Source organism: Rhinolophus hipposideros (genome assembly GCF_964194185.1).
Source record: "Rhinolophus hipposideros genome assembly, chromosome: 11".
Classification (NCBI taxonomy): domain Eukaryota; kingdom Metazoa; phylum Chordata; class Mammalia; order Chiroptera; family Rhinolophidae; genus Rhinolophus; species Rhinolophus hipposideros.
Genome location: NC_138057.1, coordinates 12,435,352 through 12,459,170, shown reverse-complemented (window position 1 = coordinate 12,459,170; position 23,819 = coordinate 12,435,352). Strand labels below are relative to the sequence as shown.

General features: G+C 35.5%; 1 protein-coding gene across 6 annotated transcripts in view; it reads right to left on the bottom strand.

Annotated features, from left to right (window-relative positions):
- The window catches only part of LINGO2 (leucine rich repeat and Ig domain containing 2), a 1,152,505-nt gene that overhangs the window by 624,541 nt on the left and 504,145 nt on the right, over positions 1-23,819 (bottom strand). The gene's annotated exons all lie outside the window — the stretch shown is intronic.

The following is a 23,819-nucleotide window of genomic DNA, read 5'->3' as shown; positions in this document are numbered from 1 at the left end:
CCAAGTACTACAGTTAATAAATAGATGCATGGATTAATGAATAATATATGTTTATATGATAGAAAATGTTAATATGCACCATTCCGCAATCATTGTACACTTCTGGAAGGACAGAAAAAGCATAACTCATTCCGGGTGTCTGGAAAAACCAGATAAGGAGGTACAAAGAAAGAAGCACAATAAACTGGGAGTCACATCCCCAAATTGCAAATGGTATACCAAAGACCTCTTAATGACATCGTTTTTAAACATTTGAAGCCATGAAATCATAATTTCTACTGAAACAATTTAATAATTAAAAATATATGGTAAAAACCAAGACATGTATATTGGTAGTCCTCCAAACAAATGGTTATTACCACATTTCTGTGCTTCAGTCATGCAGGTGTGTGTGTTTGTGTGTGTGTGTGTGTGTGTGTGTGTGTGTTTCTGCGCACACACACGTGTCTGTTTTCTTATCACATAACCATTTTATTCCTTGTTTCCCTGCTGTTGACCACCTTCAGTATATCTCACCAACTCTGGGTAGATTTGTTAGTTACTGCCTTGGCAATGCTTCTCAAACTCCAGGAAACCTAATTCCACTTCAGTTGATTGTACAGAAACATATATGTTTTTATTACACTATTTTATAAGTGTTACACATTATTTTTAATATATATATATTTATATTACAGAACATGGTATTTTATAATATTTTATATATATAATATTTTAAATTGTGGAAAACAAAGCTCTCCAGAAAAATGCAGAAAAACAAACATGTACCATGTTTCCCTGAAAATAAGACCAGGTCTTATACCGTATTTCCCTAAAAATAAGACTGGGTCTTACATTAATTTTTGCTCCAAAAGATGCATTAGGGTGTATTTTCAGGAAGTGTCTTATCCTTTCATGTATAACAATCTACATTTATTCAAATATAGTCATGTCATCTTCTCCTAGGACATCGTCATAATGTACTAAATGCATCCGTCTGGCTGATGATCTTAACTAGGGCTGATTTTTGGTGTAGTTCTTATTTTCGGGGAAACACGGTAGATGTTATACTACATTCAGAACAGATTAATTACATTTTACATTATGTCTACAATAAAGTCAGTTTAAAATTCTATTTCAATCTGCTATAGGGGATGTTTTATTATGTGAGAAACAAGACTCTTACTGAAAGGGTGTAGGAAAAAATCCTTCTAGCATTGTCAATTTCTGGCTATTTAAATACATAAGCAATTGAAATAGACTATTTAAGTAATGCTATTGAAAAATAAATGGGGAATGAATACACCAACAATTATAATTTATACAACACGTACTATGTGCCATATTCTTTTTCTTTTGCTGTACAGTGATCATATTTATTTTGATGGGTTAAGTAATGACACCAAAATTACAGAACTACTGAGATTTGGGTTACCATTAATATCATTGTCGTTGTTGTTAGTTTGGATTGGGATAGTAGCAGAGAAACTTGGAATTACTTCAGCAATTATAAAACCAACATCTTTATTTTACTAGTAGGCAACTGAGGTCTAAATAAAATTGCATAAAGAATTGTTATGTACTCTATGCAATTGTTCCTATGTATTCATAATCCATGGCTTCTGTATCTACCATTGCCCTTACATACATATGTATACAGAGTGGGCCCCCCAAAAAAGTATACACATTTTAGGAAAGGAAAAAAATGTATTAATTGTAATACTAAATATATATTAATAACAAAGGATGAATACAAGTCACGTTTGACTTCTGCAATTACAAGAGTTGCTCAAAGTGGTTACCATCAGCATCCAGACCCTTCTGTTTATGGCAAACCTCTGCTTGAGCATAGATAACATCGCTTAAAATGTGTATACATTTTTTTGGCACCCTCGGTACATACTGGCCCACTAGGAGTCCTCTTTCCATCATGAGACTTTTATTCCTTTTTGACCTTAATTTAAGTTGCTTCTCAACTCAGCAAACATTTGTTAACAAGCACCTATCACAAAATGCTGGGAATGGTTCTAAGACATGGAGATACATTGGTGAACAAATAGAACCCCGTAGAACAGCATTAACATCACAGCTAGAAGAAAATATAGATGACTTAATTTCATATATATATATATATGAATATATAAATTCATAAGACACTGTGAAAATTGCTGCATTTATTGGGAAATATAGGATGATGAGCAGAAACATGGGAAGGAAACCTATATTGTTCTTGGGAAGTAAGAAACATTATTGGAGGAAGTGCGTAAAATGTTAATAGGAAGGGAGAAATTTGATACTTTTAAACTTTTGAGTCATCCTTAGGTAAGGATGTCAACCTGAAGCACACAGGTTGCCATCTCCCCAAATCCCGCCTGATACTCACAGCAGACCTCACTGGTGAATGACAACAGAATACTGGGCTTTGTTCAGACTTAGTATCACGATCCTTCTTGAGATACTTCTCTGGGCAGCTACTAATATAAACTGTTGGTGTCTCATGAAATGGAACCTTTTGGTTCCAGGGATTAATCCATTCAACAAATGTTTTAAACATTTGCTACGTGCCGGGATTTTTCTAATTATTAAAGATGAAGAGATACTAACAGAGATACTAACAGGGGCCAAGCAGTCCTAGAGATCATAGGTTTAGTGAACAGACTTAGAGTCTAGCAGGGCACAGAATGGCACAAAAAGTTCAAAATGTCGTGTTACAGGAGAGAGACAAGAAAATAACTATATTCAAAGATAGGAAAAACATGTCACAGAAAGTGATCTGTGAGTGGTGTCTTAAAGGATGAATGAGAACTAACCAAGCAGACCAGAAGATAAAAGCACAAAACACGCACAATGCACTGACTTATTTAATCACATAGCAAGTGGAAGGAAGTGTTAAAAATTTACAATGGGAAAAGAATGGACTGTGTTGGGTGGGAGAGAGCAATATAAAGAAAGGTAGAAAGGAAATGTCCTGACTCAATCATCACACACAGACACACACATCCTGTGTATGGGGAAACTGCAACTACCATGTTTTCCCAAAAATAAGACCAGGTCTTATATTAATTTTTGCTCCATTAGGGCTTATTTTCAGGGTATGTCTTATTTTTTCATGGGCAGCAATCTACATTTATTCAAATACAGTCCTGTCATCTTCTTCTGAAACATCATAAAGTACTAAATGCATCCGTCTGGCTGACAGCTTAACTGGGGCTTATTTTCAGCGTGGGCCTTATTTTGGGGGAAACACAGTATTGGCTTGTGGAGTCAGACAGTTCCTGGGTCCTGCCTACTTACTCTTACTTCATCCAGACCTGGGGATGAATAAGGGGGTGCTCATAGAATGATCAGGGGGAAAAAAAAGAAGCTTTATAAACAGCAATACAAACTGCCTTTATTCAAGAGAATACTGTTCCAAGGCATAAAAAGTAAAACTAACATTCAAGTGTAGTAGGGCCCCCAATATATGAGATTTGCTGCATAAAATCCCTACAAAAACAAAACAAAACAAAACAAAACAAACCAAGGTGATAAATCTCCACATTTTAGAAAGAAATTTTGCATAAAAAAGGCATTAATAATTTGAGATATGAGGTGATTTCTGAGGCAGCAGCTTTCAAAGTGCACTCAAAGAATTGATATGTCTTTCCTGTAGCATGTATATTTTAAAAAGAAAACTATCCATTTGAAAAGACTGGGGTGTTGGTGACAGTCCTGTCCTTGTCGTCTGTTGCACAAATAGGCTTGAGACTTTCCCATGGACCATAGAGATGTAAGACTCCTTCCAACAATAAAATAAGAATACATTTTGCTCTTGTTGGCTTAGCCTAATATATCACTAGGAATGTAATTTCTCTCGAGTGTAGTGCCAGGAAAACAGATATGCCCAAAGCCAGGAACACATCAGGTGTTCAATGAATATTTTTTGAATAAGTAAATAGTTGAATATCTTTTACCTCAACATTTGGACTTATTTTTTTGGTAATAGACACACAGTCCAGAGAAAGCACTTTAAGCTGTTATTATTCTATCAGGTTAGTGTGATTAAGTTTTGTACTGTTTCTTAGAGCGTGATTTGATAAGGAGAGAGAGGGCTCTGGACAAGAATGAAAGGGAGGCACACTGAAACAAGCGGGGCGGGACTGCCTGTAGCTCTCCCTCTCCTAGTAAAAGCACATGCACAAACATTAACATCAAAATCTAACTCTATGTTTATGAAATTGCTTTTTTTAACTGAGCAAATATTCAATATCTTAATGAGCACCTAAACTCATTCTAGGTTGTATGATCGATGCTATGGAAGGCTTAACACATGCAGCACCATGCCTAATATCTATTATAGACAACTGTAATTTCCCCCCTCATCCTCCTCTTCTAAGCACAGAATGTTGATTTTTCCTTTTGGAACAATTTCTTCTCCACTCTCAAAGAAGTACTGGTGGAATTAATCATTTCTTCTTAAGGGACAGACATGTAGCCTGTAGTCAATCACTATTTTCCATCCCTTTGTCCCAATAACAGATTTTTGATATGTGATGCAAGACTAGCTACGGAGAGATATTAATTCTGGGATTCTGGTTGAAACTATGAGAAAAGAGAAATTAAAATGTGAGCTTATAAGCCTGGAGGTACTGAGGGGACACCCAGCGGGAACAGTGTGCTGCAGAAGACAGCCAGCACTAGACAGCCAAAACAAGACAGATGCTAAGAAATAGTTTCTTATCGCTACCTAAAAGAACCTGGATTAATTCACCACTGAACTTTCTAGCTGTATAACTAAATGCATGCATTTTTCTGCTGTTATTCTATACCTGTTCGATTGTCTGTCATTTATAACCTAAAAGAGACTTTCTATTAGAATAACTGTAATCAAATGCAAAATGTAGTGATTAAAATTAGAAGGATGAATTGGCAAAGAAGAATTGAGGATGTAGAATGATACTCTCCTTGGAAGTTGTCCTGTAAACACATGATATTTGATATTTTTCAATTATGACTACTATCATGATGGGTGTTGGAAAAGTTAACCTGACTCAGAGGACACATTGAAATTAAAGATACTAGAGTGGAAAAGAGCAGAGGGTATTTACACTAGGGGATATAGAGGGAAAATAACACTTTAGATAGTGTATTTTGAAAGGAAGAGGAGGAGATGGGGAAATAGGAACATGGAAACTGAAGCAAGAAAGAATCCCTTAGGATTTGGAACTCATGTTCTGAAATGCACCAACCTTAGCTAAATGAGGTTTAGTTTGTGATCAAAATGATCTAAGTTAAACCGCAAAATATTCTGACAAAGAAAGCACTATTCTATAGGGATAAAAGTAACAAACCACAAAGAAAGGTACCAAAATATTGTCTTTAATGCAATCCTATTCAGATGATTATATTTCAAAGAGACTTCAGAGGCTTTACAGAAGTATCTTCTGACACCTTCTCTGCACTGAAATTACATTAAATTAGAGGTATTACAGAGTGTGTATCACTCACATCACCTTCTAAAGAAAACGAACTCCAAGAAAATCACCATTTCCCACTGCTAAAGCTGACTGTACAAGGAGAGGATTTCTAACTCAAGGTCACCCAACACATGAATGAGTAGTTAACTTTTGCTTCTTGACTAAAAGACTTGCACTTAGCAGGAAAATCAAATAATCAAATGTGGTTTCACATATATTTGAAGTGGGCAATATAATGGAAATTGTTCAGTTATTAGTGGGGGTGAAAATAAAAGATACCATAAGAGTTGGGGTAAGAAATTTCACCAAGCCAAAATCATGGTCATGAGTGAGATAGTCATGTGGGAAAGCAAACTATGCATAAGGATTCAAATACAGTTGGTGGTGAAGAAAAATGAAACAAACGTGATTTTTAGCAGCATTATATTAATAGTGAAGCCTAAGAATAGAGATCCATTTTTTCTGCCTGTGCTGTGGAGGTGTTGAGAGCTGTACTCCATCTGCTCTCAGAATGACCCTGCAGTCTCCATTCCAGGCAGGTTTAGGCCTTGTCAGCTCCCATGAAATCCCTTTTCCCATGTGTTCCACTGGTGTTTTCACAACTCCCATTTTCTTGAGCTAGCTGGAGTAAATATCTTTTCCTTACATTTAAACAAGTTTTAATGTATAAACATATTTATTCAGATATATGAACACATATTAGATGTCTTCAATATGCTATAAAGTTCATTAGGAAAAATATGTTTTCCTTTTAGAATAAGAGAAAAATGTGTCTTTGGGAAACCCTGCATTTTAGTAACATATATTCTGCAAAAGAATTTTGCTAAAGTTCTGAGGAGGAACTGGATTTTTAGAGCTGTGTTGGGCATGTTTTATTCCAACTATTGGCTCTACTCACTATGGCCTTTAATATCATCTAAATTCAACCTTGCTGGATTTGATTATGTTTCCAGGCTCAGGGATAACAATATTGTCATATAGTAACAACAACAAAAATAAAGAAAATTGTGTGGAGATTCCTCAAAAAATTAAAAATAGAATTACCATATAACCTAGCAATCCCTCTTGGGTATCTACCCCAAAAATCTGAAAACATTTACCTGTAAAGATATATGTACTCCAATGTTCATTGCAGCTTTATTTATGATGGCTAAGACATGGAAACAACCAAAGTGTCCTTCCATAGATGATTGGATAAAGAACATGTAGTATATGCACACAATGGAATACTATTCTGCCATAAGAAAAAATGAAATAGTGCCAGTTGTGACAACATGTATCTTGAGATGATTATGCTAAGTGAAATAAGTCAGACGGAAAAAGTTGAGAACCATATGATTTCACTGATACGTGCTAAATAACACTGGAAATAATAAAAGAAGAAGACAAACACATGAAAAAACAAAAACTCATAGACACAGACAATAGTTTAGTGGTTACCAGGGGGTGGGAGGGAAAGGGTGGTAAATGAGGATAAAAGGGATCAAATATATGGTGATGGACGGAGAACTGGCTCTGAGTGGTGAACACACAAATATAGATGATGTATTACAGAATTGTACACCTGAAACCTATGTAACTTTACTAACAATTGTCATCCCAATAAATGTTAATTAAAAAAAAGAAGAAAATTGAATTTGAAACAAACATTCCAACTACTTTTAAGGTCCTTTGTTTAAGAGTTATTTACAATGATTAAAGCAGATATATTTTAATGTATGCATGAATTGTGACTGGTCTTGAGTGACTCTTCCTATATTGTCACAACATAGTCAGAATCTACTATCAAAATTCCATAATCAGAAAACCCATTGCATAATGGGAAGCCTAGACATGATTAAAGAAGGTAGAAGTGGGACAAAGGGATATGACAAGAGGTCTCTGCCCATATGTTTATTATACTGGTGTAAAATACAGCATATATGACATATATAGACTTGTTATCTTTTGACAGATATAAAATAGTTAATGTGACCAGTAGAATATAACACCATTTAAAGTATTGTTGAATTCATGGCAGAATTTTTGTCCTGAGGTGCTTTCCCAAACAAACATTACTGAAAGTTATACCTACTAATACATATGTATATAATAATCAAATTAATGAAAACTCACTAATCTTGAGAGGAAATATTCAACATTTCAAAAGGCTTCCTGATCTTTGAAAAGGAAGACACGTTGCTGTAAGCTCTAAGAGAATAGACATTTGTTTAAAACCAAGAAGATTTTAAATTAGGGATCAATTTGAAGGTAGCACGCCTTTGTAAAACCTGTTAAATTAATTTTAGTATCTGTTGGTTTGATTAAAAACCCTGAGAATCAATCTTGCCAACAAATAACACACCTATATTCCCTATTACATAGTGGTAAAACCTAGCTCCTACTAGGTTTATACCTGATCCTTCAATTCAGTGTTTTTCAGCTATGCTTGGTTCATTGATGGGAGAAAAGGGGACTGAATTACAGTCACTGTAGTGAGAACTGGTTATAACCCAGTACCTGTCTTATCTATGAGAGCCCAGAGTGATTAACCACTATGGTTCATAAGTAGGTCATTCATATAAACATAATTCATCATTTTAATGACGATGAAGAAAAGGATGTGAGGTACCTTTACCCCATAGTCAAGCACACAGCATGGGAAAAAAATCAAGCTCGAAGCCAAAACAAAATCCAATTGTGCAATTGTTTCTTTCTTCCAGTACGGTACCTGGACATACTAACAGTAGCAACTTGGTAGGAGGGAAGACGCCCAATCATTTCACTGTCACTAACTTCATATTTACTACATAGCTCCAGGTCAGTAAAGAACATGGTATACCGTCCATCGTTAGAGACCAAAGACTTCATTAGAAAGTAACCCTCTACACTGATCATGTGAGGAGATGGGTTGCCAGGACAAAATAAGAAATGATAATTGTTATGTAGGAAGACATAGTGAGTACTATGAGTATTTTATAAGAGCTAGGTAGCCTCATCTAGTGAAAATAATGCCTACTATCAGAACACAATCAAGTTCTCAGGCAAGAGTATGAGATGGGGCCAATAAAATAAGGCAGATTTAAGGTGACCTGGAGTGCAGAATGAAGCATGTTCCCAGCCTCATTAGTAACTATCTTGAAAGTAGTGTTCAGACTCGTTAGAGTATGAAACTTAAAAGCTAGACAGACCTGAATTACATATTGGATCTCTCGCTTACTGAATTAATAACCTTAACTATTTATCTTCATTTATATGAGCTTTAGTTTATTAATTTTAAAATGAATTTAATCCTATTTATCACATTCAATTGTTGTCAAGATCAAATTAGAAACTGTAGGTAAATTTCCTAGTTATTTTGAGTGGCACATAGCAGGTTCTTCATAAATGATAGCTATTAGCATTTTGATTTTCTTTGTCAGGGCAATCTTTATGGACAACCAGGGAAGCACCCTTGGACCCTATGCTTACATACTGTCCTCAAAGTGAAAGGTCCATGGAAAAGTTCAGAACTCTGTTTTCATGATATTTAGTGGCTGTAATCACTTTTGAGATTAGAGAAATCAAGCAGAGGTGTTGGGATAGTCATTCTATGTCACACATATCACTGTCAGTGAGGTGGGTGAGTTTGGAGCATTAAATACTATGCAAGTTAAGACTTGCACAATAACGACTTCAAGAACGTAGAGACCTGGGCAAATTGAGAAAGTGGAAGAAAATAATGAATCTTAGACGAGTCAAGCCAGTCTCTAACAAATTTTGATACTAACTGATCCAAATGTGATATGTGCCAACAGAAAAGATCAGGTAGGGAAGAAAAAAAAAAAAAAAGATCCATGCAGTCTAGCCAGGAAAGCCCTCTTTTGTCAAACATTCAGCACTGTTCAAGGGAGAAGATATGGGATTTGGTGAGTCCAGTTACCCACCATGAATTAGGAATAATTTCTTATGAAATATTACCTTTAAACTCTCTGCATACCTTTTTTTATACCATCAAAGTAATTATCTAATAGGCAATTTAGTTCCCTACCTAGTGTCCTACTGGAGAGAGTACTTTCCTCTTGGCAGGGTTTATAAGCAGTCTAGTAATTGGAGGGAATTCTCATTTATAAATTAGTATTTCAGGTTGATGTACCAGGCTTTTGTAAGTTTGAAAAGTGTGAGTTGGGGCAGATGGGTGGCTCAGTTGGTTAGAGCGTGAGCTCTGGGCAACAGGGCTGCCAGTTCGACTCCCACGTGGGTCAGTGAGCTGCGCCCTCTGTAACTGGAATGAACTCAATGAGCTGCCGCTGAGCTCCCTGGTGACCAGATGGCTCAGTTGGTTGGAGCGTGTCCTCTCAACCACAAAGTTGCTGGTTCCACTCCCACAAGGGATGGTGGGCTGCGCCCCTTGCAACTATCAACAGCAACTGGATCTGGAGCTGAACTGTGCCCTCCACAACTAAGATTGAAAGGACAACAACTTGACTTGGATGGAGCTGATGAGTCCTGGGAAAAACACACCACTGTTCCCCAATAAAAAAGTCCTGGAAATGCACACTGTTCCCCAATAAAGTCCTGTTCCCCTTCCCCAATAATCAAATCTTTCAAAAAAATCTTAATAAAAATAAAGTGTGAGTTCATCACTGAATGCACTGAAAACATATGATTTCTGGTTCTGGAAAGCTGAGGGAAACAATTCCAGAATGTAGGGACTCAAAGACCCAACCTTGCCTAGATTATCTTCAGCATTCCTTCTTTATAACTTCTAAAACTGAGAGACGACACCACAGGCATACATTTGTCTCTGAGAGCCTATACCGTTGCTGCTGCTACTACAATTATTGATGCCCAGAATACACAAACACCATGCACATTCAGTCTTTTGATCCCCCTTCCATCTATCACACTCAAAATATCAGGGATGGAGCCTAATACCTCTCATTCCCGTAATAACTTATTGTGGCTGCTCCATTAGGATAATAGTTTCCTTATGTTAACTCCCCACTGAGTAAAATAATATATTATTTCATTTACATATCTGCCTTTTGGAGCTTTAACAGGTGTATTGCCATTTCTTATATTCAGCGAGTTTTTTTGTGAGTGACTGACATAATCACTGTCAATGGTTTAGAATTGTTTCCTGTCTCTGGACATGGTTTTATACATAATGCTGTATAAAATACTTTATTTCATACTAGCTCCCAATGGTAGAAAATGACATGCTTTATTCCTGAATCTATACTTCCATATATTTATTATAAAGAATGTGGCAAGTTATAACATCATTACAAAGGAAATTATAGAGATATACTAAAATTTCATCTTAGTCTCTCAGTAGGTTGTATTTATGTAAAGGTTACTTTGCCCTTCAGGAATTCAAAAATAGCTAGCCTTTCAAGGCTATGCTTGCTTCCTCTAACATCACAATAAACCAAACCTTCCATGGAGTTTGCGATTATGCCATACATTAACTTGATATATTGTCCATTTAACCTTTATTATTATTTCGGCCTGTGTCACCTACTATTGTCAGTGATTCTGTATGAAGTTATTTATTTTGCTTTTTTTTTTCTTTACTGCTTATACAGCTTGTGGTTAATCAACCACAGCAGAGTATTTAAATCAAATGAGACCAAAATGTAGAAACATGTATTCTAAACACAAGGCTTCACAATAGTGGAAATGCAGATATGAAATGCATGCACACAAGACAAGCCAGAGTAAACGGTATCCTGGATTATGCATAAAGCACAAAATTAGATCTGCAAAATTCCACGGTAGGGTGACAGTAATTTGTCATTCTTAAACACGAAGATGGGAAGACTAGTTTCTATGGGAAGGCAAGGAAACTTCCCATCAATTCAGTCTACGTGATGCTTTGTAAAAATCACAAATATAATCCGTTCCACATATAATTCTGCCTGTACAGTTACTCCAAATCTTTTATGAAAGAACACAGCCTCTTTCCTTTATAATTATTTTGACACAAAATTTAAATTAATAAAATTTATAACCATACCTTAGACATTGCCGAGTTATCTCATTTCTCTAAGAAATGGTCAAGGCTTTCTCGTAAGGTTGACATTAATGAAAAGAGTGTTTATTAAGCACCTCATATGGTTCAGGAAATCCAATGAGCCTATTAAAAATCTGAAACATACTATTATTTATACTTTAAGTCCAATGATCATTTAACTATTTCATGAACCAAGCAACTAAATTCTTATGACACGAAGTTTAAAGCTAGTCTCTAAAATGTTATGTTCTTTGACTTAATTTTCCTATACAATCATGTTTTGACAAATTAAAAGGAAAGGAACTGCCTTCTTTCTTATAGTATGGTACACCCCTCAAATCTATGCTATCCTTACTCCATTATCTCAAGCACTCTTGAGATAATTCCTCAATTAAAAATAGAAACAAATATGCGTGTATGTGCATGTATATGTACAGTTATATAGGAAGAATCTACCAAAATTTATTTTCTGTTGGCGGAGTTTCACTAGATTAATCTCTCCCGACTGTCATATCACAGCACCCATAGAAACTAGGGCGGGGTAAAGGAATGTGACTGATTGCGGTCAGAGGCAAATGCCTTGGGGCTTTGTCCACTGCAAGCTCTCCCCTAACACTGTGAAGTAGGGATACTCAACCTTGGCACATTGTGTCCTACTGCACAGCACACCAGCTCAAAAAACCTGTCAGATGTAGGACAAGTTATGTAGTTCTAGCCTTTTTTAACTTGTATATCTGTTTCTTCAGTCAAGCAACGCACACATACTTTTTGAAGTATGTTTAAGACACAGCCAATAGAATTCTTCTGGTAAAAAGCACGCCTACCGCAAATGGGAATCCTAGGAGAAGGAGCACTAACATTGCATCCAAACAGTAATAAGGGTAATATTAGTGAGCAGAAGTAGAAATAGTAGCCAGAGTAATGACTAGTATGTCCCAAAAAGGTTGCTTCCACTCATTACATCTTCCCAATGATTCTAAGATGCAAATTCTAGCTTGTAGAGAAAAAAACTGAAGTTAGAGAGATTAACTAATTTATTATAAGTAGCTCATCCAAGATGTGGCAGAATCTAAAAGAACCAATCTAACACATTTATGGTATTATGCTGCTTCCTAACAATGATGAAAAACATTTGTTTTTCAACACACACACACACACACACACACACACACACACATTAAAAAAGAAGAAAAGAACAACAACAATAAAAAATCTTAAACATATGGCACTACTGATTTTAGTAGTCAAAGCAGATTTATCTGTTCATTTTCTCCCAGTCTGCCCCAATTCCTGCAGAATAGGAAGTAGTTAAGAAATTGTGAAAACTGAAAACTAATCACTGGATTGGGAATGGGAGGCAGAAGAAAATTGAGAGTGGAGAAGAAATAAACGAACAAACCAAGATCAGGATGCACTGCAAAACGTGAAACAGAAAAAGGAAATCTAACGTGGAAGGCCAAAGGAATGGTTGAGAAGGGCTGAGTATCCCCTCAGAAGACAGAGAGCAGTTTCCTGGTATCTTTAGATCTGGTAGCAGGTAAATGGGCAACATGTATATCAAGGTTGAGCCTTTCCAAGTACAACAGGCATGGTGGAGTCTTTGGATGCTGGAAGTTAATTTACTGGCGAAACCCTCGCTAAGTAGCCAGTTGTATTACAAGTCTGACAGAGTGACTTGATAGGCAAATAAGATGAAAATTATGAGGAAACAACTAAAAAAAAAAAGAAAATTGCAGATCCTCTAAATTGCCCTGGACATCATCTAGGATTGACCCTTTCAAAACAAAATATACAGAAATCATTCTAAACTGGTATGAGCGGAATTCTCTCAAAGACTGTAACCCGTGGGCTAGTTTCCCTTTCCTAATCTGAGAGGGGTTGCTTGTTAGCCTGCCATTCAGAGAACACTGCTACAATGTTTGTGGATTAGGCAAATAAGGGTTTTGTTTTTGTTTCTGTTTTTTTCTTACAAGTTCATTTTAAAGGTTTTACTGATACAGGATATATTTGAAAATCATGAGAACCACTCTGACTTGTTCTTTAGCTTGTTCATAATACCTCAATGGGTCACCGTGGACATAACTTGCTCACACAGGATATATTCTTACAGCACTTTATGAACAGGACAGAGCAAAGAGTTTAATAAGCTTAGAGACTGAGTCTACCAGGGCCATGCTCTTAATAAACAGCAGGACAAGACTAGCTTAGACTTGACTGCTTTCTCTGAGTCCCACACTGACCACTATGGGAACCTCTACCAATTCTACCTGCACCACCACGCTCACCAGCAATGATATCAAGAAAGGAAGATGGTAAATGTGTTGTGGGGGGCCAACAACGATGTTCACCAGAGCTCTCTCTAAGGGGTATTGATCCAATTCAGCAGATACCACTCAACACTCCTTGATGTAAAATTATACTTATAGAGAAACTGAGGCCAATGAGAATTTCCATAACTTAATATATTATGTTCTACTAAAACCTCTTTTCAAAAAATTAAAAGGGCTTTATATCATTTTAAGTTTTCTACTCTAAAATACATAATGTGTCCCTTTCCATGTCTTCAAAGCAAATTCATGTATGGTATGCTTTGGATGACCTTGCAGTCTATATGTGTAGGTTTATCCATTTCCAAACAGACACATTCACTCAATTTTCCAATCTCCCCAACCTCTAATAATTTATCATCCCTATATCAAATCCAGTATTTTCTGGTCTATGTTCTTTACTCACAATTTATCTTTTAACTTTTTTATTTTATACGTTTGTAAAATCCACTCTTCTAAGACTACCGGATCCATGCTCAGTCACCTAAACTCAACTTGAATTTTTACTTTAATTAAACTTTCCTTGTACTTTATTATCAATGAACTTCATTTTTAAGATATCATATCTTCTCTTACATGATAATTTCTTCATATGTTCTTCCTCTCTGCTAATTTATAAGTACAGTGGCCTGTTTTATTTTTGTATATTATACCTTTCCCCTCCCACCTTCATCTTCTCAGAATAGATAATATTATTTAGGGTGCCGGTGTTTAATAATAATTTACTGAATTGTGTTCAGTCAATGTCTTTCACATATTATTATTTGTGACTCTTTTTTTTCCATTTATAAAACACCAACAATTGGATTGGCATTTTCTAAAAGTTCAAAAATATTACAAAAGAAAAAGCTTGACACTACTTAAGCCCACATTATCTAAGTTAGTATTATTAATTTTTGTTTGTTTTTGACAGCTTCTATAAGTCTAGTTTAAGGTTCACAGTGCTTCGCTTCTGGGACTCGAAGGAATGAACTGCTACAAGGATAAAGGCAGGTAAGTTTCATGCCATTTACTTGACTATGAACTCTTACTCTCAAATGAGGAGGGAAGAATTCATCCAAAACTATGGCTTGTTGCTTCTTACAGACCTAAAGGAATAATTGAACACAAAATGTGTCTGGTTCTTTAGGCAATGAATTTGGCATTTATCTAGGAAGGCATATTTCTAGTAAAGAAGAAAATAAAAGCAGCAGTTCTTCAGGCAGATTAAAGGTAAGAAGAAAAGAGAGGATAGGAGTGGAGGAAATAGTTGATCCTTTACTTACAAAATCCTTGTGAAACAACAACAACCGTAGTATGTTAGAATTAGGGGCAAAAGCTTCACAGTGAGAACACCAAATCTGAAGATCAAAACATCATATACATTAAATTTAGGGGGGGAATAAATATGCTAATTGAATATATAGATAGATAGATAGATAGATAGATAATAAAACTCAAGATAAAACTTAAGAGGATTATTATATTCTCTACAATTTATAATCAATCTCAAAATTATGGAGATAATTTTAAGAAGATGTTTGACTCTTGAACACAAATATATCTATTATCTACTCTATTGAGCATGTATTAGCCAAATCTCAGTGTCCTACACATTCCATGTAGAAATTCCATGTGACACTCCTTCACACATCAGTCAGGTTTCCAAGCTAATGGACACTCTATAATCTTGTGACTGAACCATCTGGAGTAAGAAGCTTCCTCAGTCACCTTGACAAGGAAAGACGTTCTAGAGGATCTCATAAAGAAATGCTTAGACTTCACTATGACTCATTCAACTATTTCTCCTCAGATCCCATTGATTGTAATAGCTACATGGTCCAACTCAACAGTAAAGAAAAGGAGAAGTATATTTATCCAAGAAGTATATTTATATTGGAAAGACGGAATAAGTGAGAGCATTAGATAGCTCCATCACAGGATACAAAAATTAAATCAACCCATAAACATCCACCCCCTTCTGCTCCTACACTCTGTATTTTTATGATGCATCTTTCTTTCAAGTAAGTTCACGCTACTACTAGGAGATGTGTGATAAAAAGAAAAGTCAATACAACACAAATAAGAGGGTAAAATACAGAAGCATCTTTATCTCCAAACTTTCACCATGTACATTAGAGCTCAAATTCACACAGTATACACTGCCTGGCCTTGGTTTTGGCTGATCTGTGTTCTGAAAGTTTAGTTCGACCCACTGATTCATCAGAGCACATGACAATATCTATTTATTAAAGATTTTGAATATTACTCTGCAAAGTATTGTAGGGAAGTCACTAAATATAGAAGTGCCTTGAATACTATTCTAAAACAGTGTATTATGAAACAATGTTATAACAAAAAACAATGGCAATCAACCCATGGAAATCAAAAGTGTTATGTCAATGACCACTGTCCACTATTATATAAGCTTCTCATGCTATTAACATCACTGAATAGCATAAATATTTTGAGAGTTTTGCTAAATGGATATGTATATAATGGTTCCTGCATACTTTTTTATAGCTGCATACTTTTTCTACTTGATAACCAGAAAATACATTTTCTAAAGCATGTTCAAAAACTACATTTGCCAAGATTTCTTTTAAACAAATAAGCAGAGAAATTATGTCAAATATATTTGCTTAGAGCATGAAAAAATGTTTGAACTAACCAGATTATCTGTGCAAAAACACATGGGTCATCCAAATCATTTCCCCAAAGCCCTTTTATGTTCTAAGAAAGCAAGTAGAAGCAGTTCATATTTAATTAATGTATGGCATGTCTAGTATATTTATTTTAGAATTCATCTTTGAAATGGATATTGTAGTTATTTTGCTGCCCCTGGTGAAATAATTGAGTGTAGGGTATTTATTTTCATTTTACCAGACATTTACATTATGATAAAAGTGAATTAGATTGGTTGGGCATCAGGAGACCTAAATTTTGCCTCCATTTCATCCTTAAGTAGTAAATAAGCTGACTTTTACCAAGCTTCAGTTTCTTCAATTCCAACTGCAGTCTCCCTTGCTTGGAGATTTTCCATTCGTACAGAGGTTTACAAATACCTCCTAGCTTTTCAGGAGGCAATCCGTTTCATGGCAGTAATGTACAGTGATTAACAGTATGACTTTTGGAGACAGACTACCTGGATTTAACTCACAGTTTTACTGTTATTTGCTCTCTAGTCAGTAAAGCAGAAATAATAACAGCAGATTCATAAGATATTGGGAAGATTAAATGAGTTAATATTTACAAATGCATCTAGAGTGTTGAAATATAGCAAGTGCTCAATTATTATTGGCTAGTAGCATCATTAGGCATGTTTTGCTATGTGAAGAGGCTATCTCTTATTGGCGATCCAACTTAACTAACTTACTATTAGGGAATTGTTTGGAATATGTATAAGCACATCTGTTCATACGGTGCTTAAGATAATTAGGGAAGCCAAAAGATATGAATAATTAGAGGGCAATACATCCCATTTTTACCAAGTAAGTGGCAACCACAATATCCAGTAATAATACCCACAGCTTTGAGGAGCAGGAGAAGAATTTAGTATTAGATATAAAAATAGGTATTAAAATAGGAAACATTTCTTTGGTTTCTAGTAATTGGTGGAGCAGATATCCTCACTGAACCCCATGCTGAAGTCAACCTAAATGTTAGATAAAAATCTAAAACACAAAATGAAACATTTTAAAAATTCATTAACGAGCTGGCAAGATATTTAAAAATATTTATTCTAAAGCAAGGGGGTTAAACTTCAATGAATAATAGGATATTTATTTTTTTGAGAATATTTACATACTCTCAAATTATCTTATTAATTACAAAGGAAAAAATAGGATTTCAAAGGCAACTTATTAATCATAAAGAACTTGATAATAATTACATGACAGAGAAACGATTAGTCACCAACTTAACCCAATGATTACAATTAATACCACCATTAATTAGAAAAGTCGACATCGTGGTCTTCCTTGTATGGTGCAATGAGAATATTACCTTTGAAATATTCCAACCAAAATAACTGAATATAATCATGAGGAAACACAAGACATCCAAACTAAGAAACAATCTATGGAACAACTGGCTGCATGCTTCTGAAATTCCAATGTCTTGAAAGACAAAGGACACTGAAGAGACATGTGATCCACACTTTCTATTGCTATAAAGGATATTGTTGGGACAATGAGCAAAACTTGAATAATGTCTATGGTAGTTTTAATACATATCCAACCCTGCCCCCCACGTAATTCCATTCTCTATGAATGTTAGCTATCCTCAGTGACTCACTTCTACCAAATAAGAATGTGGCAGAAATCAAATGATGTCCCTTTAAGACTAAAAGGCACTGTGGCTCCCTCCTTGCTCTGTCTCCTAGATGTCTCACTCTGAGGAAGTGCGCTGCTATATCATGATGACACCAAGCGACTCTCTGGATAGGTGCACATAGTGAGAAACTGAGGCCTCCAGCCACAGCTATGTGAATGTTTCTTTTTGGAAATGACCATCAAGTACAGGCAAGCCTTTAAATGAAAGCTGCTTGATGAAAAACACACAGATACCCAAACCACCTAACTAAGTCACTCTTGGATCCTGACCCACAGAAATTGTGAGATAATAAGTGTTTGTGTTTTGTTTTGTTTTGCTCATTTCTAATTTCTCTAATTAGAAATCATACAGTTTACCATTTAAAGTTTATATATATGTATACATATACATATACATATACATATATATATATATATATATACATATATATATATATATATATATTTATTTATTTATTTATCTCATAAGCTTACCATATATGTATGTGTGTGTGTGTGTATTTACTCCATTGTATATGTACCACATCTTCTTCATTTAATCATCTTTCAAGGACACTCTGGTTGTTTCCATGTCTTGGCCACTAAGAATAATGCTTCAATGAACACAGGGATATATATCTTTAGTAATAAATGTTTCAACTTTGGAGGGTAGTTACCCAGAAGACAGATTGCTGGGTCATATGGTAGCTCTATTCTTAGTTTTTTAAAGAAATCTTTATACTGTTTTCCATAGTGGCTGTACCAATTTACATTCCCACCATCAGTATATGAGGGTTCCTTTTCATCCACAACCTCTCCAACACTTATTACTTCTCTTGTTGATAATAGCCATTGTAACGGGTGTTAGGTGGTATCTCATTGTGGTTTTGATTTGCATTTCCCTAATAGGTGGTGAAGTTGAGCATCTTTTCATATATCTGTTGGCCATTAGTATGTCTTCTTGGGAAAAGCGTTCAAATCATCTGCCCATTTTTTAATTGGGTCGTGAGTTTAGTTTCTTGTTGTTGTTGAGTTGTATGTGTTCTTTATGTATTTTGAATATTAGACCCTTATTGTAGATGTTGTTTGTAAAAATGTCTTATCCATTTGGTTGCTTGCCTTTTTGTTTTGTTGATGGTTTCTTTAGCTGTGCAGAAAGAAGCTTTTTAGTTTGATGTAGTCACATTCACTTACTTTAGCTTTTACTTCCCCTGCCTTTTACTTCCCCTGCCTTTGAGGTCAAATTCTTAAAATCCTCTTTGAACCCAAGGTCCACAAGTTTAGTAACTATTTTTCTTCTATGCAGTTTGTTGTTCCAGGTCTTACGTTTAGGTCCTTGATCCATTTTGAGTTAATTTTGGTACATGGTGAGAAATACCAGTCTAGTTTCATTCTTTTGCGTGTGGCTTTCAAATTTTCCATTTGTGGCACCGTTTATAGCAGAGGCTTTCCTTTCTCCATTGTTTACTTTGGGCTCCTTTGTTGAATATCATCTGCCCATTTCCATTGGTCGGTGTGTCTGTTTTTCTGCCAATGCCATGCTGTTTTGAATATTGTCACTTTATAGTATAAATGAAGTCAGGGAGTATACCTCCAGCCTTGTTCTTTTTTCTTAGGATTCTTTTGGCTATTCAGGATCTTTTGTGATTCCATACAAATTTGATAATTTCCTGTTCTTTTCCTGGAAAAGATGTCATTGGAACTTTGACGGGGATTGCATTAAATCTGTATATTGCTTTGGGAAATATGGCCATTTTAACTATTTTGATTCTTCCAATCCATGAACATGAAATGTCTTTCCACTTCTTTGTGTTTTCTCCAATTTATTTTGATGTTTTATAGTTTTCAGTGTTGTATCATTTTGTCTTTTTGTTTCAGGTAGAATAATCCTCTTCAGTATTTCCTGTAATGCAAGTGGTAAATTTCTTCAGCTTCTGTATGTTGGAGAAAGTTTTATAATTATTTCATATCTAAAGGATAAGATTGCCAGATATACTATTGTTGGCTGGATATTTCTCTCTTTCAATAATTTAAATATTTTAATCCACTCTCTCCTAGCTTGTAGGGTTTCTGCTGAGAAATGTGATGATAATCTAATGGAACTTTCTTTGTAAATTACCATCTTATTTTCCCTGGCTGCCTTGACAATTCTTTGTCATTATTTTCTTGACAGTTTTAATATAATATGCCTCAGAGAAGGCATTTTTGGATTGAGATATTAGGTGGTCTGTTTGCTTCTTGGATTCAAGGATCCAGCTCTTTCCATAGGTTTGGGAAGTTCTCATTGACTATTTGTTTGACTAGTCTCTCTGTTCCCTTTTCCTTCTCTACTTCTTCTGGTATACGCACCATTCTTATATTGCTATTTCTGATGGAGTTAGATAATTCTTTCATTTATTTTAAATCTCAAGTCTCTTTCTTCTTCTATCTGTGTCATTTCCAAATTTCTATCTTTGAGATAACTAGTTCTTTCTGCCATCTGGTCAGCACAATTTCCTAAGCTCATTAATTCATTCTTAATCTCTTTTATTGAATCCTTTAGCTCAATTATTTGTATTTGGTACTTTTTAAAAGTTTAATCACTTTGGTAAAGTAGTCCTTTTATTCATTGATGCTATTTCTGAGTTCATTAAACTATCTGTCTGAGTTTTCTTGCACTTCACTGAGTTTTCTCAGAACTGCAATCTTGAATTCTCTGTCATTTAAATCACATACTTACATGTGTTTAAGTTTATTTTCTGGAAAATTTTCATTTTCTTTCTGAGCAGCCTTATTACATTGGTTGTTCATGTTATTTGATGGATTATTTCTCTGCCTAGGCATTTATGAGAATGAAATCTGCTTTATTTACTTATTTATTTATTCAAATTTTCTCTTGCACCGCTCTGGTTCTTGGATCTCTGTGAGGTGATAGAAAATGCTCTGTATTACCTGGGGAGGTGGATGTCTGCTCTGTGACCAGGTCACCTCAGTCTCAGGGAACCACACACCATGAAGGAATGTGTGGTGGGTGGTGGGTTCTGAACCTGTGAAATCCCAGTGCTGACCCTGTAGCCGGATGCCATTGGCAGTGCTGCACTGCCCAAGGTGTCCCAGGTGCCCCTGCTAGTAGCCTTAATGGGTGGGGGCAGGGAGTGCTGGGAGACATCTGCTTCTGAGATTGTGGCCTAGTTTTCCTCCCAGTAATGGTGACTGCCAAACCTCAGTTGCCTTGCCTCTGTATTGACACCCCTGTCGCTGGAATTAGCACCAGCGTGTATCTGCTGCTCAAGGAGGAATGCTCCTGTCGCTCCAGTTTTCAGGGCTGCAGACAGTGTGCTCTGTAACCTTACTCTCACTGTTACAGCTTCTTCTGGGGCCCACTGCTAGCTCTAGGAGGGTGAATGGAGGCAGCCAGGCTCCATGCTTTTTTTTTTTTTTTTTTTGCCTGGCAATGGCAGTTGCTGGACCTCTGTCTTCCATCTCTGCCCTGGTCACTGGGCTCAGCTCTAGTATGTGCTGACCACTCAGACAGGAATGCTTACTCTCCCTCTGTGCTCCTTGCACTAACTACAGAGTGCACCTGGCAACCTGATCTTCCCCTTTTCTGAGACCTGCAGTGAGCTCCAGGCTGTGTCTCTGGCACCCATCTCTGCTATTCTTCCTTCCTTCTTTCTCTGTTAGCTCTGATTCCCCCATCTTCAGATATCCCAGTGCACGGATCTCTCAGATGTATTTGTGTGTTGAGCAAGGAATGCTTTGTCGACTTATAGCTGTTCAACTTGTTGTAACTTCAAGGGAAGAGACCAGGGATACCTCTTATGCTGCCATGCTTCTGACATCCTGATAAATGTCCTGAATGATTTTCACATATAGAAACATCCTTGCATTCCAGGCACAAATCCCACTTAGTCATGGTGTTTAATCCTGTTATGCTGCTGAATTCAGTTTACTGGTATTTTCTTAAGGATTTTTGCATTAATATCTATGAGTTATATTAGTCTGTAGTTTTATTTTTCTGTAATGTCTTTATCTGACTTTGATATTAGGGTAATGCTGGCTTTATAGAATACATTTGAAAGTATATCCTCTTGTTTAATTTTTTTTGAAGAGTTTGAAAATTGGTGTTAATTCTTCCTTAAATGTTTGATAGAATTCACCAGGGAAGTCTTCTAGTCCTGGATTTAGCTTTTCTGGGATGTTTTTGATACCTGATTCAATGTTTTTAGGTTTATTCAGGTTTATTTTTAATACATATTTTTCATGATTCAGTGTTGGTAGGTTGTGTGCTTCTAATGTGTCCATTTTACCAAGGTTACCCAATTTGTTGTCATAGAATTGTTCATGGTACTCTCTTATAATCCTTTTTGTTTCTGGAAAATTCGTAATAAAGTCCTCTCTTTCAATTTTAGTTATTTTGCCTTCTCTCTTTTATTCTTAGACTAGTTAAAAGTTTGCCAATTTTCTTGATATTTTCAAAGAACCAACTCTTGGTTTTGTTGATTTTCTCTATTTTGTTTTTATCTGCTCTAATCTTTATTTCCTTCATTCTGCGAGCTTTGGGTTTAGTTTGTTTTCTTTTTCTTTCTCTTTAAGGTGTAAAGCGAGGTTATAAATTTGAGATATTGCTTCTTTCTTAATGCCAACATTTATAGCTCTAAGTATCCTCGAAGTACTCCTTTCATTGCATTCCATAAGTTTTATTCCGTTGTGTTTTTATTTGCATTTGTCTCAAGATATTTTCTAATATTGCTTGTGATTGCTTCTTTGACTGTTAGTTATTTAAGAGTGTTTTGTTTAATTTCCCCATGTTTGTGGATTTTCCAGTTTTCCTTCTGCTATTAACATCTAGTTTATTTCACTGGTTGAAAAATGGAAGTTAATATGATTTTAATATTTTAAAATTTATTAAGGTTTGTTTTGTGACCTAACATATGATCTGTCCTGGAGAATGTTCTATGTGAAAAATGTGTATTCTGCTATTATTGGGTGGCGTGCTTTATACACTTCTTTTAGATCCAATTGAACTATAGTGTTGTTAAAATCCTGTTTCCTATTGATCTTCTGTCTTGTTTTCTGTCCATTATTGAAAATAGGGTATTGATGTCTCGAACTATTATTGTAGAGCTCTCTAGTTTTCCCTTCAATTCTGTCAATATTTGTTTCTTATTTAGAAGCTCTGACATTTGGTGCACATATCTTTATAATACAATTATTATATCTTTTTGGTGACTTGATTCTTTTGTCATTATGTAATATCTTTCCTTGGCTCTTTTAAAAATTTTTACCTGAAATCTATTTTGTCTAATATATCTATTTTCTCTCATTTTGTTTCCTATTTGAACGGAATATCATTAACTTTCAACCTATACATGTCCTTAGATCTAAAATGAGTCTTTATAGACAACAGATAGTTAGATCTTGTTTTTGTTTTGATTTCCTTTGTTTTTTTAAATCTGATTTGCCAATGTATGTCTTTTGATTGGGGAGCTTACTGTATATATGTTTGTTGTTCTTAAGCTAATATATTCTGGAGTAATCACAGCAAGAGATAACTAACACAATGTCTGTAGATTAATTAATAGTATCATATCAATGTAAATTTCATGTTTTTTATAATTATATTGTGGCTATGAATAAGATGTTTTGGTTTTAGGAAAAATATATCAGAAGCATTTCATAACTCAGAGGCATCACATCTCAAATCATTCTTAAATATTTCAGGGATATATTTCAGAGAGAGAGGGGAGGGGAGAGAGAGACAGAGAGAGAGAGAGAGACAGAGAGAGAGAGAGACAGAGAGAGACAG